Below are 6,852 nucleotides of genomic sequence, written 5' to 3' on the forward strand. Positions count from 1 at the left end.
ACTTCACATCTTATTGTTAGTACATATAAATAAAGTCAAGTGACAATATATAACTGATTGTAAAAAAGTTAAACCATGTGATAATAGTCAAAATGAAAATGAGCACTCTGTTGGTGGTCCATCAATTCCTATTTCAAGCAGAAACCGGAATAGTTTACCCTTTAATATGGCCTAAAGTGCTCCAGTGAGTTGGTATTCCTCAGTAACAAGTTTGATCGGGTTCAACAGCTATAAGTTCTATAACCTTATAACTTAATGCATTTTGGATATCATTTTCCATGGAAATCAGCAGCAGTTGATGAATCGTATTGATCATTTGGAAACATTAAGAATAAATGTCTATACTTTGAAGGAAATTAATTTTGCAAGAGATCTTTAAATTGATTAATAATCATATTAATGAGTGGGGATATATAGAAGTCATACTTTCATGTCTCATGGACTTCATTTTGCTGGTTGGAATAGCATATCGTCATGTTGAATGACAAAGTTGCAATAACATTTGAAGCCAACCAAAATTTAACAAGCAGCATGCAGCACTAGCAAACAAATTCATAGCCTTGTCATTACCTGAAAAACAGCCACTTCAAGCAATATTCTCTGTCACCAGTAGTCGCCACACTAGCAAATTCCGTCCTGAAAGTGATGGAACCTGTTCATATCTCTAATGATTATATCTCGCTCCACAATCCTTGATATAACCTTTATTACAGAATGACAATCTGCACATATTCGGAGATTTTTAAGTATGTGAATATCCCCTCCAGATGGAGATCTAACTAAACTGAAAGCTAAAGCTAGTCTTTCACTGTGTACCCACAAACGCCGCATCTTTTCATTGTCTTCCACATCAAGCAGAACAGAATTCAGATTCAGAACATAACCTGCCCTGGTAGCTTTCATGTTCAACAACTCAAGCATCCCATTAATCATTTTCATGTTAGGATGTGAAGTATCACCCACAAAGAAGTAATGAACCGTGCCCTGGTTCTCAGTCCAACTTAATCCCGGTTCTTTCTTTACTCCTCTATCTTTCATGACTTTCCTGACAGAAGCAACACTTTTCCACCTCCTTGACGTGGCGTAAATGTTTGACAATAAAACATAGGTTGCCTCATCTTGGGGGTCGATCTGAAGAATGCGTTGTGCAGATATACTAGCCAGATCAACATCATTATTGACGACACAAGCACCGAGTCAAGCATGCCACACCATAACATTGGGCTCAAATGGGATTTCTTCGATCAATTTTACAGCCTTATCAAGATTTCCTGATCTCCCTAACAGCCGTAATAGTAATATGTTCTATGTCAAAAAAACATAAGTAAAAGTCAGTGTTCCATGCATGGTTCAATGCCATAGTCTCGTACCATAGATTTGAAATAAAATTGTCCTTTATCGAACAATCCTGCATTGCTACATGCTGATAGGACTCCAACAAAGGTTAACTTGTTAGCTAAACAATCAGTTTCCTGCATCATCTCAAATACTTTTAAAGCTTCGCCATCTTGACCATGCATGGAATATCCTGAGATCATAGCATTCCAGGAAACTTCAACAAGTTCGGACAGCATATCAAACACCAAGCGTGCCTGTTTAATACTTCCACAAACATATCAATTAACGCATTACCGACCACAACATGCTTATCATAGATGGTTTTCACTGACAGTGAATGAATCTGAATTCCTAGCTCCAAAGCTGCTAAAGTAGCACAACCACGAAGTACGCTAGAGTATGTTACTTCTGTATCCTGAAACTGGCATTCAATCATATTTTTAAATAAAGTTAATGCCTTTTCTACATCTCCTGACTGCACATAGCCAACAATGATTGTATTCCATGTCACCTCATTTTTATTTGACAGTTCCAGAAATAATTTTATTGAGTTCTCCAACATTCCACATTTAGCATAAACATCCAACAGAGCATTTGACACAAACACATTTCCGTCCAAGCCAACCTTAAGCACATGGGAATGTATTTGCTTTCCCAAGTGAAGATTCTCCATACTTGAACATGCTTGCAACACACTAGCAAATGTAAACTGATTTGGAAAGACAAAAGCTCGCCTCATCTGGCCGAAAAGCTCCAAAGCCTCACCTCTCTGGTTGCTCTGCGCATAGCGCGAAATCACAAAACTCCAAGGGATCACATCATATTTAGGAATGTCCTCGAACACCCGTAAAACATCATTTGCATCTCCAGACTCAGTGTACAAGTCAAGCAACCCGACACCAACATAAATATCCTTCTGGTAACAGGTTTAAAAACACAACCATGAATACCTTTTCCCAACTTAAAAGCCTGCAATCCGATACAAGCTTTGAGCTCCACGAATCTTCAAAACAACGATTCTCAGCGTAACAAACCACCATCCCAGTCCAAGAAACCAGGTCATTGTTAGTAATCTCATCAAAAACTTGTCTTGACTCTCAACATAGCCACAAATATCGTAAGAATCGATTAAAGCAGTCCCGACAAACGCATTAGAGTTATGACCAAGCTTATGAATACAAGCATGAACATAAAACCCCAACTCTGCACACTCCAGACTAACTAGCAGCTTCAAAATTGTAGTAAAAACAAAAGGATTCAGCTCATGACCCTCTCCATGTAACCTAGAGAACAACTTAGTTACTTCATCCAATTCAAATGACTGCCCATATCCCTGAATTAGAGTAACAAACGATATTGTATTTCTGTCAGGCATTTCGTCGAACAGTTTCCTTGCATCACATACTAAATCTTATTTAACATAGAAGTCCAAGAGAATGTTGTTGGCAAACAAATCCAGGCAATTACCCTTCTTTAAAATCTGAGAGTGAAGGCCTTTGCCGGTGTACAAGTCACCGGTTTGGATACAGTTTCGAAGCATACCTCTCGAAATGTGGAGGAGAATGGCGTTGAATTTGGGACAATTGAGCAGCCTTGGCTACGAATTCTCGTCGCCAAAAACATTTACAATAATTTGTAACAAATTCAAATGTGGTTGATTTTGTAGAACACAGTCTAATCATGCATATCTTTTAATTCAAGTCCTCCCCAGCAGAGGATTTGGCTTAAATAAATTTAAAATGTAGAATGAAATACAGAATACTAGTATATCTTTGCAGCTGAATTATTACTTCAATATTTGCAGTCCCTACACATAATTTATTCCTACTTGAACAACTCTAACACGAAAAAGAAAAAGAAAAAGCTGAAGAGAGAAAATAACGGTCAAATGAGAGCCTGAAAATAACTTATACTAACAGAAACGTTTTAAATGAAGAATTACTAAATTGATTCTTTTTCAGCTATTGTAGGCCAGCACTTGCTAAAGTGGCAAATTCTTGCATTAAAGGTAATTTTTATCGATCAAAATTCAAGAAAATTTAGACTTATTTGCAATTTGTCCTCTCAACTTGCAAACAATGATCAGTCAAGACATATTTTAATTTTACGGTCAATTTAGTTATAAAATTGAATTTTTTTATCAATTTGCTCCATTTTAACATAATAAGTATGGTTGAAGGTGAAATGGGATTAATCGATAAAAAAAAGCCAAATTTGAAATAAAATTGACTATAAAATAAAATATATGCTAATTGACCTCACTTATAGTTAGGATAAATTGTCACTTACGCCAGAGAGTTACCATCTACTGTCAGTCTACTACATTTGTATTATATTAAGCCAAGCTAAATTAAGTCCCTTTTTGTGCTCTTTATAAATTTTAGAGCAAATTACTCTAAAATTTTCCACTTTATCATAATTCATATTTTAATATCTCTTATTTAAAAATTAAACGATTTAATATCTCAGTTTTGATTTTGCAAACACTTACAACATTCTATTAAATATACATATCAAATCATAAACATTAATGAAAGTGAATATCAAATTGTTAGCAGAACTAATAGAAGCCCCTAATTGTTGACGGAATCAAAACCGAGATACTAAAATGTTTAATTTTTAAAGAAAGATAACAAACTGTGAATAATTACAAATGTAAGGAATTTTAAAATAATTTATCCTAAATTATATGTTATGCAGTATTGATTAGGTTTTGACCAATTCAATGAGAATAAATAAAACTTTTTTCAGTTCCTTAGCTTAATGGTTACTTGTCAATGGTTTACTGAAATTGTCATGAAATAAGACTAGCCTAGTCAGACAGCATTTTTTTCTGGCCAAACACATATATAGGTCCATGCACTATAATGTTTTTCCAAAATAAGTCCTTACATTAAAAAAGTGTAAATTTTTTCCCTACACTATCATGAACCTTTAATTTAGGTCCTTCTGTTAACATCCGTCAGAAAGTGAAATACACGTGATTTACTATGAGATTGGTCTTATTTAATTGTTTGGTGAATTGTTAAATAGACGCCACCTCATTAGTACTTAAAAATATCCAAAATAACTTTAAGGATTGTTTTCTACCTTTTTCCATTATTCAACCCTTTTCTGGCGTAATTTCATCTCCATCCTTCTTCTTTTTTGAAATCTCATCTCCTTCCTTCAAACACCATAAACCAGATAACTTTATTTCCTCCACCACGCTGCCAAACTTCCAATCATAATCTAAAGAACCCATTTCACAAATACACAAATTTAATTACCCAGCAAAAATCACACCAAATCTTAGCCATAAACATGTAATTACAATAAGCATATGAATTAGAAGATAAGCATATGAAACCAGAAAAAGTAGAAATTACAGAACAAATCAATTCCATTCGCAAAAGCAAAAGCAGCTGCATTCATACAATCATATATTCTCCCATCTAATAAATATGCACTCGCCTTTCCCAGATTGAGTATTATTACTCATATAAATCATATAATCAATACCCACTTTCTAATTTCTTCTCTATTCACGGTCTATCGCTATTTTAACACTTCCCAAAAAAAAGATTAGAGGAGTAGTAGTGGCTGAGTAATGAGGAGCAGTAGTGGTTAGACAGTGATAGATAAGGCGGAGAGAAGAGAAAATGGAGAGTGATCAGGTGGCACCAGAGTGCTCACACGCACACCACCTCCACCACCACCGCTAAACAACCGCTGTTTTCCTCCAAAATAATTCCCCTCCGAACTAGAGCTTCATTAGACGATATTCTGTTTCGAGCTAATAGCCAATGGAAAAATTGAATCCGAGGTGGAAGTTTCGTTGCCCAAATCATTCGAATAAAGTCGTTCCTTCCTCTTGAACCTTCTGAAGAAGCTGATTTCTCACTAAATAAACCGAACATGGAGGCTGAAGAGTAAGATTTCCAAGTCTGCCAAAATGTTTCATCCATGCGAGAAGGGGTTAGCTGAACTGTTGAGACCAGTTGCTGCAAACAAAGAAACTCCTGAGCTTCTCCAATTCAAAGCCTTCGAATCCAGTTAATGCCGGCGAGATCTTGCTAATTATCACTGAAAGCCGAAGACACCATCATTTGTTTGTTGTTGCAAATTTTAAAAAGAGAAGGAAACTCAATTGCCAGAGATTGATTTCCCGCCCACAAGTCAAACCAAAATCTTGAATTATTGCCACTGCCAACTTTAATTGAAGTTTGAGAAATAAAAGCTTCCCAAGAAACTGTCTTTGATACAAGAAGTAACTATACCTCGCCAAGTATGAGAAAAACGCTTATTATGACCGGATAAGAGATCGAACCGGAAATTAATGCCCAAGCTATTAGATATCACAGAAAACCACAAAGATCCCGAGCTCGCATTCATAAATTTCCACCACCACTCGCATTCATAAGTTTCCATATAATGCAGGGATTCAAATATGCGTTTGGCCTTTTTTTCTTAAGGCATTCATAACACCTGTTTTTTTAGCTCAATATACTGTTTATGAGAAGTTTCATCACAATTTCCTGCTGCCAAGCGTCAATGGTACCCTTTATTTGGCAAATGGCATTAGTAATGAGATAAACATAAATATAATTTTATTTTATTTTGTCATAGGGTTAAATTTCCATTAATAATAATGAAAATACAATAAATGAATAGTTCTTCAACAGATTGAAAGAACTATTCTACAATAATGATGAGTGTTGTAAATACAGTTGTAAATACAGTCATCGATTAGGGCTTTTCAAACCACCAAATGGGTCACCCAATACATTTATGATTCCAACATTAAAAATACGATCTTGAAGGCGCTCTTTCCGTGAAACTTCAAACCTTATCTTCAACATGAATCACAAATTAGATCTAATAAAACACAAACACAACACTTAAAAAATATTAGAAAAAAGCAACCATAAAGACTTTATTTTTCAAGTTGAAGATTTAGATCCGATCAAAAAAGTTTTAAGCTATTATGATTCGAGTAAAAATCCAAATCGACTAAAAAAAGAGAAGAAAAATTTCATTAATAGATTTTTAAAAAAAACCACTAGTTAAAATGAGAAGGTGGTTTTCCGGCCACCAAAACCACCTTCAAACTATAGTTCTTTATTCATCTATAATAAAAGGATCTTCTTTATTCAATAATCACTAAAGATCACTAAAATGGAGGAGGTGGTTTTGGGGCCAAACTCAAAACTATGATTTTTGATTTAGGCTTCTTCTCTTTTTCATTTCATTTTTCTCTCTTAAGCATTAAGCATTCAGACAACCCAATCAAACCCAAATCTTTTTAGTTCTATTTTAATGCTTAAGAGAAAAATGAAATGAAAAAGAGAAGAAGCCTAAATCAAAAACATAAATATAATGAAGTGGAGGATTTTATTTCACATGTTCTAATCTTAATCGACATATTAAAAAGCATTGATGAGCTATAAATAAGCAGACTTTAATTGACTTGACTATCAATCTATTATATACTAATACAACAGAAACATACATAATACAAACCATCCAAATAAA

General features: G+C 34.6%; 1 pseudogene; it reads right to left on the minus strand.

Moving 5' to 3' along the window:
• Positions 1–370: 370 nt before the first annotated feature.
• LOC126671391 (putative pentatricopeptide repeat-containing protein At5g13230, mitochondrial) lies at positions 371–3,156 on the minus strand (annotated as a pseudogene).
• Between the last annotated feature and the right edge of the window lie 3,696 nt (positions 3,157–6,852).

The sequence above is a fragment of the Mercurialis annua genome, linkage group LG3 (assembly GCF_937616625.2).
Source record: "Mercurialis annua linkage group LG3, ddMerAnnu1.2, whole genome shotgun sequence".
In the NCBI taxonomy this organism is placed as follows: Eukaryota; Viridiplantae; Streptophyta; class Magnoliopsida; order Malpighiales; family Euphorbiaceae; genus Mercurialis; species Mercurialis annua.